The 18,251-nt window shown below is 46.7% G+C and overlaps 1 protein-coding gene and 1 long non-coding RNA gene across 6 annotated transcripts in view; one reads left to right on the top strand and one right to left on the bottom strand.

The window, feature by feature from the left end:
• The window catches only part of Slc8a3 (solute carrier family 8 member A3), a 150,481-nt gene that overhangs the window by 21,906 nt on the left and 110,324 nt on the right, over nt 1–18,251 (bottom strand). The gene's annotated exons all lie outside the window — the stretch shown is intronic.
• Nucleotides 8,049–18,008, top strand: LOC121452332. Its single transcript, XR_005974840.1, has 3 exons — nt 8,049–8,169; nt 8,539–8,636; nt 17,904–18,008. It is a non-coding gene; the product is annotated as an uncharacterized LOC121452332 (long non-coding RNA).

The following is an 18,251-nucleotide window of genomic DNA, read 5'->3' as shown; positions in this document are numbered from 1 at the left end:
CACTTGAAATCCAAGCACTCCAGAGACAGAAGGAGGATTGCAAAACTTGAGACCAGGCTGGCCTACCTAATTACAGGCTAACCTTGGCTGCCCAGTGAGCCCCTGACTCAAACACACAGTCCTGATCCTGCCATACCTCCTGTAGCTGGAATAAACAGAACCCCATGTCCCAGAGGAGCTTCTCCATCCAGCTGCCCTAAACTTCAGGTCTCTCTCATCTCAAGGTCCCCTTGCTCTCCTCCCAGGCACCCTCGTCTCTCTGCTTCTCAGATCTGGTCGCTTCCCACTCAGGGTAAGCTTCCTCGTGTTCCTTCTCTGGGATGCTCTTCACCTGTGCCTGAACTTATCCTCGTCTGTTGGGTTTTCTTGTCCTCCTTACCTCCCTGAAGGAGCCTTCCATAGTCACCTTAGCCCCTAGAATCATCCTCCTACCCAGACTCCATTGGATTTCACCATACAGTAGTGATGTTCATGGCTTGAAGTTAGCCTGGTGGTTACTGTTTCCTGTCGGTCTGTTCCTACTTGAGTGTAGGCTTCAGTCCCTGCCTGGAACACACCCAGCACACAAGAAACCCTCAGAAAGACCTCGTAGAGTAATTACTGTTGAGTCAGTTGCTGAGACACCTGGAGTCTTATGTCTTTCTTCTAGAAAAAAATATGAGAAAGGACAAATAACACTTTGAAGGTTACTGTGATGGCATGCCCAAGGATTCTAAGGGACACAATGTCTGAGAGGCCTTCAGCTTACTTAACTTTCTCCATTTGTCCACTTTGGGAAAGACAGTGTCCATAACCAATATGGGAGCCATTGATTAGGGGGAGGAGTTCATAATGCTTCATTCTGTGTTGCCAGGTTTGTTTTTTTTTTTTTTTTTGCAGCCCATGGCTGCTTCTGAGTGGACACGGACATAGGCTATCCTGATGAGCTGTCTGGAGAGCCAGCAATGCCATCTGAGGCTACAGGGCCAGCACCTACTAGCCTTCTGCTGGGAGGTGCCAGAATATATGGCGTTCCTGCCTCAGGACCTGGCTGTGCCTCTTGGAGATGACTCTCCTGGGAGATCTCCCAATAACCCCAAAGGGATGAGGAAAACTTTTTCCAGGCCTGGTTGGCCTCTTAGAACATTGCTTTTTGTGGAGGGCACCCGAACCAAACGATCCTCTGAGCTTCATTACTTTTGGATGTTGAATTCCTTTAGCTAGAAGAGGCAGAGGCAGCATTTGTTGATTGAATAAGTGAATGATACATCAGAGAGCCACCCTGAGAGGGAAGGAGCCCTCCTGGAAAGTGATCTCCGCAAGGGCCCTGGCCAGTTCCTGTCACCGCAGAACACAATCCCCAATCTTTATAGCAATAAGTATAACCATGTCTCAGCTCTGTATTTACAAGCCTGCTGGAGCCCCACATTTGCCCCAAATCCGCCCAAGGGAGTGGGGTGATGGGGCGACAGGAAGATTCACTGCTCCAGTTCCCTCCTTCTTCCATGTCAAGATGAAAAGTGAAAAACCAGCAGCGGTCTAGGAATAGACGGTTGCTGTGTCCTGAAACTGATAAATCCCCTTCTGGGAAAGGCAAGGGGAATAATCTATAAAATAATTTATTTAACAGTATGTCTGCTCCCTGCACCATAGACAGAAATGGCTGGTTATCTGATTCATAGCTTTAGAGACGTTGGGCCTCTCTTTCCGCCTTTCTTTCTCTGGCAGGGCTCTCATTTTAAAGAATGATTTTGACCCAAGCAGGAAAGAATTTCTTTTTATTGTGTAGACATAAAGCTTCAAACCCAGGGGAAAACCTTCTCACAATTAGGAAGAGAGAGCCGCTGGCTCCATAGGACCCATGTCAAGCCCTGTCAAAATGGTTCCCCTTCCACGTTACCTCCTTGTCTACTCGAGCTCTACAAGCCTCTCATTGCAGGTGAGAAGTTTCTAGGGATGCCGTTGAACAGCAAACCTAGGAGAGATGACTGCACCTGGGCTAGAGAGAGAAACTCCTTCAGTTAGAGACTCAACGACATAGGGAGATTCACTGAGGCCATAGGCATTTTCCTGACTGTACCAGACACGGACCAAACTAAAGCAGGGACTGCAAAACCAGCAATCTTCCTGGTTCCACAGAGCCTGCTGCTCTTGGGGCCGTCACGATAGACAAACTTCTGGAAGAATAGAATCTCAAAACATGCTTTTCCTGAATGCAGGGAGGCAGAGGTCGTAATACTTTCACACAAACTAAGGAGGCTTGGGTGCACAATGTAAGGAGACACCAGAGATTTCAGCACTCAAGCTAAGCGGCATCTTAATACTGCATTAAAAAAAAACAGAATTAATGGGGGGAAAATCCATCGTGAACGAAATGTCAAATTTCAGATGAGGACCGGCTCCCAAGCTTTATCCTTACTCTCCTCTTCGCCTGTTGCAGCATTCTTGTGCTACCTGGTGCCTGGCGGCATGACAGCAAGAATGATGGATTAGGAAAGCAGCCGACTTTGTTCTTTCCCTTGTGTGCGTCCTCCTAGGACACCTGCTCTTATCCAGGGAAAGCAAGAGACTCGTCTCTGGGATGTTTATGGGCAACTGCGGGAGCAAAACCCCACAAACCTTGCCTTTTGTAATTGCAGAGCCCTTTCAAACAAAAGTGTGAATGTGTGCAGGTATGCATATGTGTGTGTATGTGTGTGTTCATGTGTGTGTGCATATGCATGCTCTTATGAATGTGTGCATGTGTGTATGTGTGTGTTCATGCATGTCTGTGTGTATGTGTGCATAAGCATGTGCATGTATATATGCATGTGTATGTGTGTGTGTATGTTTGCCTGTGTGGGTGTTTATGTGTGAACCATGTCTCTCTGTATGTGTGTGTGCATGTGCACGTGTGCGCATCTGTCATACAGGGCTCCTCACTCATCCTCAGGGACTGCTTTCCCGGTCTTACTGCTTGCATGTCCACAACGGCTACTACTCTCCACTGGATCTTACTCTTTTTCACCTTTCCTCTGCAAGAAGCCAGCTGCCATGCATCAGCCTAAAGTGTTCTGTAGGCCCAGGCTCCAGCGTGCTCCCTGTTCTTACGCAGTAGAAGAGCAAGCCAGAGGGTGGGATAGATACAGAAGATGGCGAGGATATGGTCCTTGAATTGTGCCTAGACAGATGGCAGCTAGTTCTCTATGGCTCTAGCTCCTGCCATCCTGTGCAGTCAGGCTGTGGGAACTGCACACTTCCCATTCCTCAGCATGGCCCCATCTGCTGGGACCTCCTGTTGGTGACACCATCCCCTCAAGTCACTGTCACCTCAGACCTGGACTCTCACAGTAGCTGTTGTGCGAGCGGCGGGCCCGCTTCCCGCCACCCGGCTAGCTCTACCCGAAATAATTACACGGAAACTGTATTCTTTTAAACACTGCCTGGCCCATTAGTTCCAGCCTCTTATTGGCTAGCTCTTACATATTGATCTAACCCATTTCTAATACTCTGTGTAGCCCACGAGGTGGCTTACCAGGGAAGATCTTAACCTGTGGCTGCGTCGGGTGGGAGAATCATGGCGACTGCCTGACTCGGCTTCTTTCTCCCAGAATTCTGTTCTGTCTACTCCGCCTACCTAATTTTTGTCCTATTAGGGCCAAGCAGTTTTCTTTATTAGTTAACCAATGAGAGCAACAGAGAAGATACAAGGCCCACCTCCATCACGTAGCCCCACCTAACTCACTTTTTGCTCCCGTTCCTCATGTCCTGACTCAGTCTCCTCTCTTACCAGCCAGAGTCTTTCTGTAACTTTTAAGAGAAAATCTTTAGTATTTGTGAGTTGTTGAACTGCTGACCAAGGATTTAAAGATAGGCCCAAAAATAAGTCCTATGCTGCCACCCAGAACTCATTGTTCGGAAAGAGTTTGATACATACGAGAAGGACTGTGGTACCAGAGCGCTCAAAGTGATGGCGGTGTTCATAAAAAAGAATAATGAGAGAAGAATAGATGATTCAAAATTTAAAAGAGGAGAGTCCCAATGTGCCACTTTTTACTCAGGTTCTGTGAACCAGACCCCGCCACACTTGGAATACAACTGAAACTGAACGGGGTGGAGAGATGGCAGCTGTTAGGGGTGTCTCTGCTCTTGACGACGTCATGTTCTGGTCTCAGCATCCATGTCGGGTGGCACACAACCGTCTGTAACTCCAGTTTAAGAGATTTTATGCCTGCTTTGGCCTCTGAGGGCATCTGTAGACTGACATATTCTCTCTCTCTCTCTCTCTCTCTCTCTCTCTCTCTCTCTCTCTCACACACACACACACACACACACACACACACACACACACACCTATACACCACAAATAAAAACTAATCCAAGGGAAAATAAAAATAAACCTTAAAAGTAAAGCATACAATTGAAACTGGACAATCTTGCTGAGAAACTGAGACACAGAACTCCGGAAGGTTTGAGGAAGCACAGCATGCTGGGCTTCAGTCTCAGAGTTCAAGTTGCAGCAGGGTTGTACAGGCCCTGAGGATATGCATTTGTGGACACATGCCCGGGAAGTGCTTGAATGCTGAATGAGCCCGCACAGCTCACCTGGCTTGTTTTGCAGAGCACAGCCTGCTGGTCTCCCTCTGCTCCCTTTGCCTCACCTACCCATCTTCTCTTACAACACCTTTCCATGCCAGCCGGTCTCACCTGCATTCTATCCGCCTGCTTACCTGGTTCCCTCACTAGAATTCAAACGCCATTAAAAGCAGAAACACTGCCTGTCCCATTTGCCAGAACCTAGCACACACTCTGGTCCATGGGCAGTTTATATGTGTGGGATGGATGGTTTGGGAATAGCCATAGTGGTCGAGTCAGAAGCTAAGCCCAGGGCGTTACAGCACAGAGCCCAGGCTTAGTGCTTAGCTTAAGATTGCTGGGTGGGGTGCAGAAGAGCCCTTGGCTGTCTCTCTCATTTCAGTTTTGCACACCCTACTCCATTGAGAAGCATGGTCATGAAGCCACTGCTATGAAGAGATGGTTTTATTGCTTCCCTCAGCTCTTTCCTAACCGTCTAGACCCCATAAAACATGCACAGAACGAGTCATCTTGTCTACAGTCCTCACTCGGCTGGCCACTTCAGTTACTCAGTATTGACGACAGTTCTACATCTCAGCTTGTCCCCACTGCTCGTTCTTGTGACTCATGTCATGGAGATAAAGATTCTCCCCTCACTCAGTGGCAAAGAGCTCCAGCCTTAGGATCAGAGCTAGCTGTTTATAGGACTTAAACGTTTTAGCCTTTTGACTAATTTGTGAAACACTCTGAGCCTCAGTTTCCTCATCTGAAGAAGGACATAGTTGTAAGACTTACTTCACAGGGTCATTGAGAGGACCAAAGGAGGCAACCCGAGGAAAGTTTCTAGCAAGGGACTGGCAAAGAATAAGTAGTCAGAAATGTTAATTTGATGATCTTCTGTTTAAGTTATAACTGATGCAGTTCTTTCTCCGGTTCCCAGGATGCACTCCCATGAGGGTTATCTACCTATCAGTTCAATAGTGCTGGTTTGGGGCCAGGTAGGGCACTTTCTCAACTACATGGGTGGGTGGACAAAGAATCACAGATAAAGGGATGTGTCTCGTTGTCAAACTCCTGTATCTTAGTCTTCCCTGATTCAGTCTGATTCAGTGACCTTTCCCTTCACCTGTTGCCCCCATGTTACTGGGTAACCTTCCCTATTATACAACTCGGCCCTCTTTCTTTTCTGACTACAGAAGCGGCTCATCTGCATATCCACATCCCATTACAGATTGACAGGCTCCTGTTTTACCTCCCTGATAGGAGGAAGCCAAAGAGATCAATTTATATTCCTGGGGCTCTTGGCTTGGATAGGGAGAAGTTCTCCAAGAGTGATCAGGCCTTGTGGACACCCACTCACAACCAGAATCTGAATTGTTGATACTATTTCCAAGTTCTCAAGTCCCTTTGCCACCCTGTCCCAACTTCAGTGAATTCTCCCGAGCTCTTCCCTGAGTGGGTTGAGGTGTTGCGCTGTAAGAGTCTGTTTGTCCCCTCTTAGAGCCCAGTGGTCCCTTCTTCTCATTCCAACAGCTCAAATTTGTCCACTGTGTTCAGAAGGCTTGCAATCAACACTCCCTTTACACAGGGCATTTGCATGTTCATTTCCTAGTGGAAGAAATAAAATGAGTTTGGGAAAGCCTGGATTTACAGAGAAGCCGGATCCAACTGACAGGCGGCAGTTCAGGAAAAAAGACGCGTTTGTGTATATGACGCTTCTGGGGGCTGCTGCCTTCCTGGATGCAATTATGGTCATGGGACAGTCAGACAGACTCAGTCACCTGAAACAGAAGGAGGTGACATTCTGGGGTGATAAAAGAAAACACAACGATGGTGACAATAATATAATGCATTTTAAACTCTGCATCTGCCCGGAGGGCTCTTAATCACGATTTCAAAGCCCTCTCCCTCCATCCTGCCCATTCATCTTTCCCCCAGCCCTGGGAAATAGCTGGCAGGTAGGTAGCAGAGCGCTATAAATAGAGCACCGTATCATTATCTTTGATGCGAGCACTGTGTATTTAGACAGCATTTTCTCTGAAGCACTCAAGAGCTCCACACACATGATATTATCTAATTCAAACCCATTCATGGGGTATCCCCCACATTTGCTGCCTTCCAGGCAGTTTGGAAAGCTCCAGATCCACAGAGATTCACATTTCCTATGCCAGCTCTCTCCCCTCCCATTCCTATCGAAGGGTGCAGGCACGGGGAAATTCTCAGGGCCACTCTTGCTCACCTGAAGCAGTCATCATTACAGCTTGCTCACCTCTTCTTTTTTTTTGGGGGGGGGGACACAAGCACCCTCACACACCGACTCGGTTTTACAGTAATGATACCAAGGGATGAGGGGTGCATTTTTTTTTCCTGCCAGAGATCATGTGAGCCTATTTTCTGGTTTTGTAAAGTCTCATTTATGTGGCTTTAAGATCTTGTGAAGCTACAGGGTCGGTAATGGACTGGAGCATGCTCTGTCCGTATGAACGCATGGCCGAGACTAAGCTCCTAAAAGTCTCTGCTTACCTTGAAAGTGCACATCACCTGGTAGGTGTCTTTCACTTGTAGGAGCTTCTGTATTTCCCTCTCACTGATGCCATCGGTAAATGACATTCCTCTCATATGTACTTATACTATACATTACAACTATACAGAATTGATCCGTTATGCAATTGTCACCTTTCCTGTCGTCTTTGCTGTCCTAAAGTCTATGAGGACAAGCGCTGTGCTTGCTTTAATTAATTATCTCTACCTCCTGAGGTGAGAGCATATATGTCAGATGCTTAACAAAAGCATTTGCCGGGTGAACAAAGGGAGACATGAGTGATAGGAGGAACCATGGTGAGCCATCTCTCGGGCAGGGCTTTCAGGGTGCTGTTTGCATAGGTCAGAGTGCAAATCCTGTCGTCAGATTCCAGAGAAACTACTGCCTTACCTTTGCCTCACTCTTGGTTCCTGAGGTCCCTGGTAGCAGTTTAATAAAAATCATAGTTCGTTTGGCATCATCCGATAATGTAGTTGCACCCGAGACTCAAGTTCTTACGGGATCTATTTCGAAAGCCTAGCACCTCCCGCAAAATCCCCCACCTGCAGCACCTGTCTAGCAGTGTACGGGGAGGGAGAAAAGTCTGGAGAATGGAAACAGTTCTCATTCTCTATTGCTGACAGCTGTGTGACCCTGGCCACATGCCTATCCACTTTGAGCATCCGTCTCCTCAGCAGTTATGGGAAGATAACTTCCACACTGGGTGGCTGTGGGAGTTAAAAGAGAAAACACAGGCAGCGGGCTCAGCAAACGGTTGCCCCTTCCCTTCTTTTGCCCCTTGACCTCCGCTCCCCTCCACTCTCCTCTCTTCTGGGGCAGTTGCCATTTGGATGCCTTTACCTCACAGGCTTTAGGCACCATGCTGGAAGTGCTGAAACCTGGACTATATTTAGATGCCTTAGCTCTTTTACTTTTTTACACCACTGGGTTGCTATGGTGACGGTGGAGTGGGGAGGGGGAAAGGACAGCTTGAAAGAAAGCATGGAGCTCAGCCACGAAGATCAGCAGCCTTGCCCGTGGACTGTTTTTGTGAGCTGGCACTCTCCAAGGAGACTTGTCTGTGCATTTCATCCAGAGATGCTACGAGGAGACAGGTACCGCCTGGTAAAGGCCAGAACGGAAGGGAAGCGAAAGGAGGGGAAGGGGAAGGAAGGGAAAGAGGACCGTGCTAAAAACTGCTTTCTTTCCCTGGCCTGAACACAGCTGTAAGCCCTGCAGCCTTCCTCAAATGGCTCCACTATCAATCAAGTCAGGCGACAGCGAGTGAGGTTGGGCGGATGAATAACATCGGTTATATTGGAGTTCAGAAGTTATTCAGTCCAGACGCCTTCTCAAGAACAAAGCTCTGTCCCTACGTCATGGCCCAGGGTTGTCATGGGTTCAGTCCATAGGAGAAGTCAAAGTCATACAAGGGTAGAAATGAAAATGTGCTCAGAACTCTGATGTATTTGGTGGATTTGCAGGTGGGCAGGCAGGCTCCGGGCTGACCACAAAACCGGGCACTGCAGAAAGATCCAGTGTTCCTAAAGCATCATTTCACTGGGTCCTTGGAGTGGCTTAGGTAAGTAACATCTCTATCTCTTCATGAGGAAATGACACAGGGGAGTTGGGGATTTGCCCAGTGTCTCACAGCTGACAAATGGCAGAGTTGAATTCAGACCACCCGGAATCCAAATCCGTTGTCTATCCTGATATACCAATGGTTATAAGAAATAATTTATTATTAAAGCTGAATATAATGCAAGTGAAGAAAGGGTACAGTGAAATGTAACCCCAAAACAGCTAAAGTTAGAGCTGCCATTGCCAACATGAAGAGTTCATCTTGAACAGTTCGACTTCTAGGATTCTGGGTGGGACCTTGCAAAATGTGGTCTCTGCTGCATCTATCTTAAAAACCCTGGGGTACAGTAAATGTGCTGGCTGCTATGTCCCAGTCCAAGATGCTGATCCAGCAGATCTGGGGTGCTAGTATTTGGATGAGAAAGCAGAAGAATTTGTCTGGGGGAAGATTGAACATCACATCACACATCTCTTTTCCTAGCCTATCTGATTTCTCATTTGTCTGAGATCAAACATCAAGAAGTACTCAGGCGGCTGGGCGATGGTGGCTCACGCCTTTAATCCCAGCACTTGGGAGGCAGAGGCAGGCGGATCTCTGTGAGTTCGAGACCAGCCTGGTCTACAGAGCTAGTTCCAGGACAGGCTCCAAAGCCACAGAGAAACCCTGTCTCGAAAAACCAAAAAAAAAAAAAAAAAAAAAAAAAGTACTCAGGCAGTTGGGAGAGGAGGTGGATGCCTTTAATCCCAACACTCAGGAGACAGAGGCAGGCAGACCTCTGAGTTGGAGGTAAGACTGGTCTACAAAGTGAATTTTAAGACAGCCAAGGCCACACAGAGAAACCCTGTCTTGAAAAAACAAAAAGGATAAAAGTCAAGCTGGACTGTTCAGTGGTCTTCTTATCACCCTCTGCGCCTCTGTCTGTTGTTAAACCTTGGGGCTCTAATCTATGGGGTCAACAACATCTACAGAAGATCACAACCATTGCCCGACCTTAGGCCATTGCTGAGCTTAACAGAGCAGATATCCTTGAGAGGAGTCTCTGGGTGGAGAGCATGGAGTCGGAGGGACTTGCTCACGAGCATCAAAGGGACGTTTAGCAGATGAAAATTTCTCAAAAAAAGTTGCACATGAGGTTTGTATTGAAAATATGTATTGGACAAGTTCAAAGTCTAGAAAGCCATCCAGGGAAATGGATACTTGGCTTCTCATTCATTGAAGGATTAGAAGACTCATTTGACAAAGGAATGAGCAAGGCTGAACTAAAATTTTTAGGTCCCTTCACTTCTTCAAGCTTTATGACATTTCTCTCCTCTATGATCAGCAGCTCCCTCTTGTCTAGACTTTGTGCAGTACACACATAACTCACACAGTCCTCTCCTACACATTGTGAGGCATGATCAGTGTTCCCACTTTGCAGAAGAGGAAGCAGGAAACACTGAGAACTTTTGCCCAGCATCATACAACTAGGAAGTGATAGAATTAGGATTTGGTCTCAGTGCTTTGATTCCAAGATCTGTGTATATATAGTCTTATCCCAAACTAATTCATCAAGTAAGTATGTGCAGTCCAAGTAAGTTCTCATGATGAGTTCTTCTAAAATAATGAATTATTTCATTTTTGTTTTTAGGTGGTGAATACATGTAGCTGAAGTTTCTGGGAAATACAGTATTGGGTAAAAAGATAGCACCAAAAAGAATATTCTTTCAGCTTTGCAGATTGCACTTTGGAGCATTATTTGAAATTGAACCTAGGGCCTAACACAGACTAGGCAACTGCTCTATCATATTCCTGGCCACTATTTTATACCTTTTAGTTTGAGATAGTCTTGCAAAGTTTCCCAACCAGCTTTAAACTCTCCTTGGAGTCCAGGCAGGCCTCAGTCTCTCCATCTTCCCACCCCAGCCTCCAAGTAGTGGGGTTGCAGACATGTGCCCCCAGGTCTGGCTTAGCTGATAGTAAATTTTAAAAGATTCTTTTGTTGTTGTTGTTTGAGCTTTTCGGTATCTTTTTTCCTTAATAAAATCTTACTATAACAACAATAACAAAGGGGCTGCAGAACATTTATTATGCAAGCTCTACCTGCAGGCTGAGATCTCTTCTCCAGAAATCTCCAATGACTTCATCCATGAGTCTAACCCTTCAGACCCCTCACTTTGGGTCTACAGCTGGCCTTTGTACGCAGCACCTACTTCTTCCCTCGTTCTCACCCTCATGGTCCCGTGAGCCTGAGGGGTTCTGGCTAGGCCACACTCCTGTTGGCAGACTGTGGTTACTCACCGTGGAGGATTCCACATAAGATCAGGAAATTGAAACAAAGGGGAAGTGAAATGAAAGGGAGGCAAGGAATTGTGGGCACAGAAGGAGTTGAGAACGGGCAGTCTAAGTCCACAAGCTTCCCAGGAATTCCAGCAGGGGAGGGAAGGCTCATGGTTGCGTTCCTCTCTGTCTTGTCTGTACTGAGCCCCTTGAGCTAGCATCTGCTTTCATAGTCTAGTACTTTGTTCTGGGGACAGGGGCAAGCAGGTGGGAAGGCAGAATGGAATGGGACAGGAAGCGGAGAGGACCTAGTTATATTCAAAATGGAAGCTCGTGGTCAGAAGGAAAGTGGCTTATTCCACTCCTAAAACCTTCACGAGCTCAGTGCAGTTATAGTTAGCTTTAATTGTTCCAACCTTGGAACCCGATCCAGCCTCTCTTCCCAGCATTTTCTTTAGATTGTGGCTGAATACCCAGAGTGATGTTTTCTGAGGATGCATGCCTCCAGCATGGAGCCCTCGGGTTCAGACTGACGCTGTCTGCATAACTGTTGGCAGTTTTCTAAAATGCTTTCCCAGAAGAGTTTTCCAATGTTCTTGTAGGATAAGCAGAATAGATATCAAGGAATTTATTTTATTTATTACTGAATGGGGAATGGCGGGGCTAGCTTTTTGGCGTCTTCTCCTTCTCCCAAGGAGGGGGTGGGTCTGTTGAGTGTCAGCTGCAATTGCCTTGAGTTCTGGAGTGAAAGGAGAGTGGAATGAGTCCTCTTTTCACAGAGGAAACTTTTAATAGAAGAAACTTTTCATGAGTTTGCATTCAAACTTGAATACATCAAGAGCGTGTAGGCAGTGGGCCGTATTTTTTTGTTCCCAGTTGCCTACCACCAGTCTCTAATTTTCAAAGGGTAGAGAACACAAATAATCCTTTGTATAGACAACGAACTCTTTGGTTTAGAGAATTCTAATATAGCTCATTTGATTATCACAACGTTGCACAGCCATTTGGAGTTAGATTCACACTCATTGGTGGGCTGCGGCAATTGAGATGCAGGGTGTCAAGGCCTCTGCCTAAGTTCATGTAGTTGGTGAATGGATACAGTGAGCATTAGGCTCACGCCTTCCGCTAATGAAGTCGGAAATCATCCCGATACGCTTTCTTCCTGCCTGTCTACAGGCCTTTCTAATCCCAACTTAGACATCCTGAAGGCAGCAAAAGAAATGCGTAGAGACAACCTATTTCATGAACCAAGAATATTGTAGCGGAGGGAGACGTGAAGAGCAGAGATTTTGTGCAGAGACTGATCTAGGCGTGAATCTTGTCTCTGCCACTTACAGCTAGATAGCACTAGCTGCAGGACGGGTTATTTTAAGTCTCTGGCTTCTCATCTGTGATAGGGTGACACGATAATTAAGTGAGATGCTTTCCTGTGAATTGCTCAACACGAATTGCTCAACACAGGCCCTCATTGCTGTGCCGCTGTCCACCGTGCTGACATTAATCGCTGCATCGGTTTTAATTAGAGGATCACGAAAAGGATGGTATCATCTTGGTCTTTTCTAAGATGGCGTTTGCATCGCACAGGTTTCAGCGTCCCCTCTTTTAATACACTTTCCTATCCTATTTCCTAAAAACAGCTGCGGGTTCATCCTCATTCTCCTCCTCTTCCTCCTCCTCATTATCATTATTATTATTATTTATACCCCGCAGTAAGAGGCATTTCAGTGCTGTTGCTGTCATCAGCCTTCTTGGTCCTGAGGACAGAAATCCTGCAAGAGCGTGGTTACCGTACCTTTTCAGTCAGCTGCTCATTCTTCAGTGGCGCTTAACATCCTGCTATCTTTTTATTTTGTGCTCACACTCTATCTGGCCAAGGTTCTAAGGAAGCAAACCTGTCACCGAGGCCATCAGATTAGAGCACTTAGCATTTCTCTCAGAGGAACCAACACCTCGCATCTCAAAGTACTTTTTCATCTCTGCCCAGCGTTCAGTCTCTGAGAGGAGGGTGGTGTCCAGGATCATGGCTTTAACTGAGCGGACTGTGGACTATTTTCTGGAATTGCTGCGTGTTCTTGGAGAATCAGAGACTAACCAATGAGGTGAAGCAGACAGAACTGCTGGACTTCAACAGACTGGACTGGAAGCCCCGAAGAGCTCCAGGCACTCAGAGTCCTAGAATCCCATTTCCTTAGTGGAACTCTTTCTTTTTTCCTGTGTAAGACAAATGGAGGGGTGGAAGTGTGGAAGAACAACGTGGGGGAGGAAGGCACCTGGGGAAGTTCTATGAAGCTGACGAGGTTGGCGGTGAATGGGAGACGCAGCTAGACACACTGTAGTGGGACAGAAGTAGGAAAAGGCAAACGAGACAACCAAAGCCCCTTATAAATGATGAATGGCTTTCTGTGGGACGTGGTAGGTATTAGGGGCTGAAGGGGTTAAAAGAGGAGCAAGATGTTATTCTTCATTAAAAAAGATAACGTAGTATGAGGTGGCTTACAAATATGAAGAACTATACCTCATAGTTAACAGCCTACAGATACATGTTTGGAAAACTGCTCTAAATTCCGTTCTCACCATTTTTCATGTACGGCAAAATAAATCACACCAGCACGTGCACAAGACCACACAGTAAGGACAACAGAGAATGCAGTTCTCTGTGAAGGTGAACTAAGGCCCCCTACTCTTCCTGGACAGCAATGGAGACAGTCTGCATTGTTTATTTTGTAGTGTGATGCCCAAGGCTCTTCTCTCACCTTTAACCTGGCTCCCCTCCTCCCCTGCATTGACCAGTGAGTCTAAATTCCTGTAACATTCCCAGGACAATGTCTGGAGCCTGGTAAGTGGGAGGCATAATGAAAAGCTATGCCAGGCAAAGACGAGGAAAACAATTACCCTGCTCTTTAGGGGTTCCCAGTCTGGTGGAGAAGGCATACGTGTGAGCAGACATTTTTACTCTAAGCCCAATCTGATTTATACAACAGGAAAGAACCTCGAAGACTAGAATTCTTAAATGTCCTGTGCCACATGTCATTTAATAGCAACATCCACTCATACTCTCAAGCCCTTGAACTTGGCCCAGGCACTGGCTGCTGTACATGGGTGAGCTCATCCGGCCACTACAACCCACTAACTATAGAAACTATCAGCTTCTTTTACATATGGTAAAGCTAAGGCACAGAGGGATTAAGAGGCTCATCCTAGGTCACACTGATAAGTGAGAGAGGCAGACTTTGAACTGGGGAAGTCTAGCTCCACATCCAAAGAAACAAAAGGAGTTTGGGGCATCACTGTAACCTTGTGGCTAGTTAGGTTTCGGGGTGCTGTAATAAAACACTGTGACCAGAGCAACTTGGGAAGGAAAAGGTTCATTTCACCTTCCAGCTTGTGTAAGTCCATCACTGAAGGAAGCCAGAGCAGGGAACTCAGAGCAAGGACCTGGAGGCAGGAACTGCTATCGAGACAATGGAGGGGTGTTGCTTAGTGCATTGCTCCTCATGGCTTGCTCGGCCTGTTTTCTTATACTACCCTAAATGAGCTGGGCTCTCCTATATCAATCATCAGTCAAGAAAATATCCCATGGGTCAATCTGTTGGGGCACTTTCTCAACTGAGATGCCTCCTTCCAAATGACTCTGGCTTGTGTTAAGTCAGCGTAAAACTAACCAGCAACCTTGTGTTCTTGATGGCATTTTTTTTTTTTTTGATTTTTCGAGACAGGGTTTCTCTGTAGCTTTGGAGCCTGTCCTAGAACTAGCTCTTGTAGACCAGGCTGGCCTCGAACTCACAGAGATCCACCTGCCTCTGCCCCACCCTGCCCTGAGTGCTGGGATTATCGGCGTACACTACCACTGCCCTGCTTCGATGGCATTTTTTTTTTTTGGATTTTTGAGACAGGGTTTCTCCGTAGCTCTTGGTTCCTGTCCTGGAGCTAGCTGGAACTAGACCAGGCTGGCCTTGAACTCACAGAGATCCTCCTGCCTCTGCCTCCCAGAGTGCTGGGATTAAAGGCGTGCGCCACCACCGCCCAGTTCGATGGCATTTTAATAACCAGCACTGATTGCATGTTCCTTCCAGCTTATCTCATTTAATTCCCATTGCAAGTGGATGCACGTTCCAGATGCTGATGGTACATTAGAGCAGCCCAGTAAAATGTCTAAAATAGCATAGAGCGGTGGAATGCAGCCAGAACGCCAGCTCGGTTGGCTGATTCCAAGCTCCAAGCTTTCCTTTGACCCACATTTCTTCTTACAGAAGCGCTGAGTTGCGATGGAATCTCGATAACTCCAGAATTAGTGTTTCTATTCCCTTTGCCTGAGAGCAGACATGCCTAGCACTCTCCTCCAGGAATACGTCTGTGTCCACGATCTTGTGAGCTGGATCAAATGGCACAAATCAGATCCCCTACTATAGGGAGGTAGTGATGAGCAAGGGGCCCTGAAGGGAAAGGGTTACAGACAGACACCTGACAAGAGCCTCTTGCAGTTACAAAGGCCGCAACTGACTGCAGCTAGGGACTTCAGACCCCCACGTTCCATTACTCAAAACACAGGCCTCACTGTCTTTGTGACTATCCAAAGAATCGGAAAGATTCTGACTGAACATGCCCAACTATCTAACATATTTTAAAAACCACTACAATTGCTCCAAGGGAAAAAATAATTTAGGATAATTCTTAACTTCAACTGTCCTGGCCAAAGTCTATGTTAAGAGTGTATTAAAATAACCATCATAGCCAGGCAGTGGTAGTGCACACCTTTAATCCCAGCATTCAGGAGGCAGAGGCAGGTGGATCTCTGTGAATCTGAGTCCAGCCTGGTCTACAAAGAGAGTTTCAGGACAGCCAGAGCTGTTACACAGAGAAACCCTGTCTCAGAGAAAACAAAACAAACACAAAAGATAATCATCATAAAATCAGGAAAATAGATATAGGTCAATATGAAGACTAGGGAATCACAGGGAGGAGACAGAGAGGCAGATGATGCTGAAGAAGTACAGCCTTCCTAAGGAGGCTCTTGAGCCTCTGCACAGCTCTCATCCATCCCCTTGGACTTCCAGAACACTGACTAAACATTTCTGCTGTTATCTATTGATGGGCAGGGAGTCATAGAAGCATTGTCTACCAGTGACCATTGGGGTTTGGGTCCAGCAAGTTTACAGACTTGATGTTTGATCTCACTTATCTTCACTTGTTTTTATCGCTTTGCTGTAAAATTATCTCAAGAGCTGTTCTTTGCCCCCTTTCCTGTCTTAAGCAGCCACTCTCAGTCAAGGTTTCAATTGTCATTTCTGGATGAACACTTAGCTTAGGTTGCCACTCACAATTTCAGTTCTTAGGCCACTGAAGCAAACGCAAAACAATTTCTGTAAGACTCCAGAGGAAATTTCAGCATCTTCTGTCTCATGGTTTTGCTTTTCAGAGTTTGAACGCCATGCCCCGTCTGCCATTCCCACTCAGTAATAAGGATACACAAGCCTGAATGTTGCCCCTGCCAAGTGGAAAATAGCTAACCAGCTTCCTAAATACTCACGTTGCACCTAACTATACAGGGAAGGGATGGGCTAGAAACTGAGGAGTATAAACTGGACCTTTGACTCTTCAAGTGGTTGCTATACATCTGCATAATAGACAGGCCTTGATGGAGAACAGGCAGATGCTGTGGGAAATATATGGTCAGTGGGAAGAACCATTGACTAGTAGACATTAAAACATTATTGGAAGAGCTGAGACAGGGACGGTCATTGGGGATGCGGGAGGCTTGTGGAGTCAAAAAGAGCGGTGGGTCAATGAGAAAGCATAGGGTGGAACCGGTCCCCATGGCCGCAGCAGAAAGGTGTGGGGACAAGCTGTGAGATGCTGCCTTGTGAGATGCTTCTGAGAATGAGCAGACCTCTTAGATCAGCATGCCCTGGAAAGAGAATTCCTCTAACTAGATTTTCTGGAGAATCCAGGATTTCACCCTCTCCCCTCACCCCCGCCGCCCCTCATGGGTTCCACTGCTTCCTTCCTAAGGATTGTTTTGAAGCAAATCTCTCAGAGCTGTGACAGTTGGGAATGGCTTGTCCTCTCTGCTACCTTGAGGTAATGGCTCTTTCCCCTTCAGCTGATAAAGCCCTCTCCTGCTGCTTCCTACCGCTGTCTTCTGAGTCACTTCTTCGTCAGTGATGACTTTGGTGGTTGGCTCACAGTCTTCCTGACAGCACCCTGGATGAGGCTGCTACCCAAGATGACTAATTAATAACCCTTGGCTTCAGACCCTTGATCTTTTCATTTTCAGTGACCTTAACTTCCACTGCAGCCGTCCACCCTCAAGTCTGTCTTGAGCCTTGTCATCTATACCTGCACCACCATCAAGTTATCAAATGCAAACATCCCACAGATGAATTCACTATTTACTTAGCCAAAGCCGCCTCTCCTTCAAGCCCCATGTCAGCAGATTCTGAAGCTGCCTATTCACTCCTGGCTCCCTCTCTGGTGGACTACTGAGCTTCTGATCATAAACTAGCTTCTGTTGCTTTTGCCTGTTACATCTCACAAGTATACTTTCACCCTTTTAGCCCCTGCCCAGACTCTCATGAATGGGCCCCCAAGGTCTCTGGCAAGGATTCTGGAACTCAGTTTCCTGAGCTCGTTCAAGCCCACTCAACTTCATTCTCTGCATCTGTTCGGGAGCAAATCTCCTTTACGCCCTTCCTTCCTTTTGGAGGCCATCTCTCAGAATACTGTCTGTTACCTGCCTCCTTGCCCTCTTGCCCGCTTGCAAGCTTGGTTCTCACTCATGACACTTATTATGATGAGTGTTAATTGTCAACCTTGACAGAATTTAGAATCACCTGGGAAATGGGCCTCCGAATATGTCTGTGGGGGAGATTATTTTGATTACAGTTTGAAGTGGGAGAACCAGCCCACTGTGGGTGGCACCAATCCCTAGACAAGGGACTTTGGGCTATATAAGACTGGAGGAATTGAGCTGAACATTAGCGTTCATGCATTCATTTATCTCTTCTCCTGCAGATGCAATATGGCCAGCTGCTTTGAGCTTCTGATGTCTTGACCTCCCCACCGTGTTAAACTAACCTGGAACTGTGAGATAAAAAATTAAAACTGTCTCCATTAAAGTCACTTTTGTCAGAGTATGTTCTTTAATAATTGACAATAGGAGTAAGTCCACCCCTGATGCTCTCTGGAGCACCAGGACCCACAGGCTGGATGACCCAGGGCCCTATGATAGAACCAAACATGACTGGAGGAAAAGTTTCAATGTAATGACACCTAATGATATTCTGCTATACTCATAGATTGTCTTCAGAAAGGCTTCACCCAGCAACGGATGGAAGCAGAGGCAGACCCACAGCCAAACAT

The sequence above is a fragment of the Microtus oregoni genome, unplaced genomic scaffold, assembly GCF_018167655.1.
Source record: "Microtus oregoni isolate MIOR12 unplaced genomic scaffold, Mior012 000009F_ref0000495, whole genome shotgun sequence".
Taxonomy (NCBI): Eukaryota; Metazoa; Chordata; class Mammalia; order Rodentia; family Cricetidae; genus Microtus; species Microtus oregoni.
The sequence above is the reverse complement of the archived record's forward strand: the minus strand, read 5'-3'. Positions and strand labels throughout refer to the sequence as shown.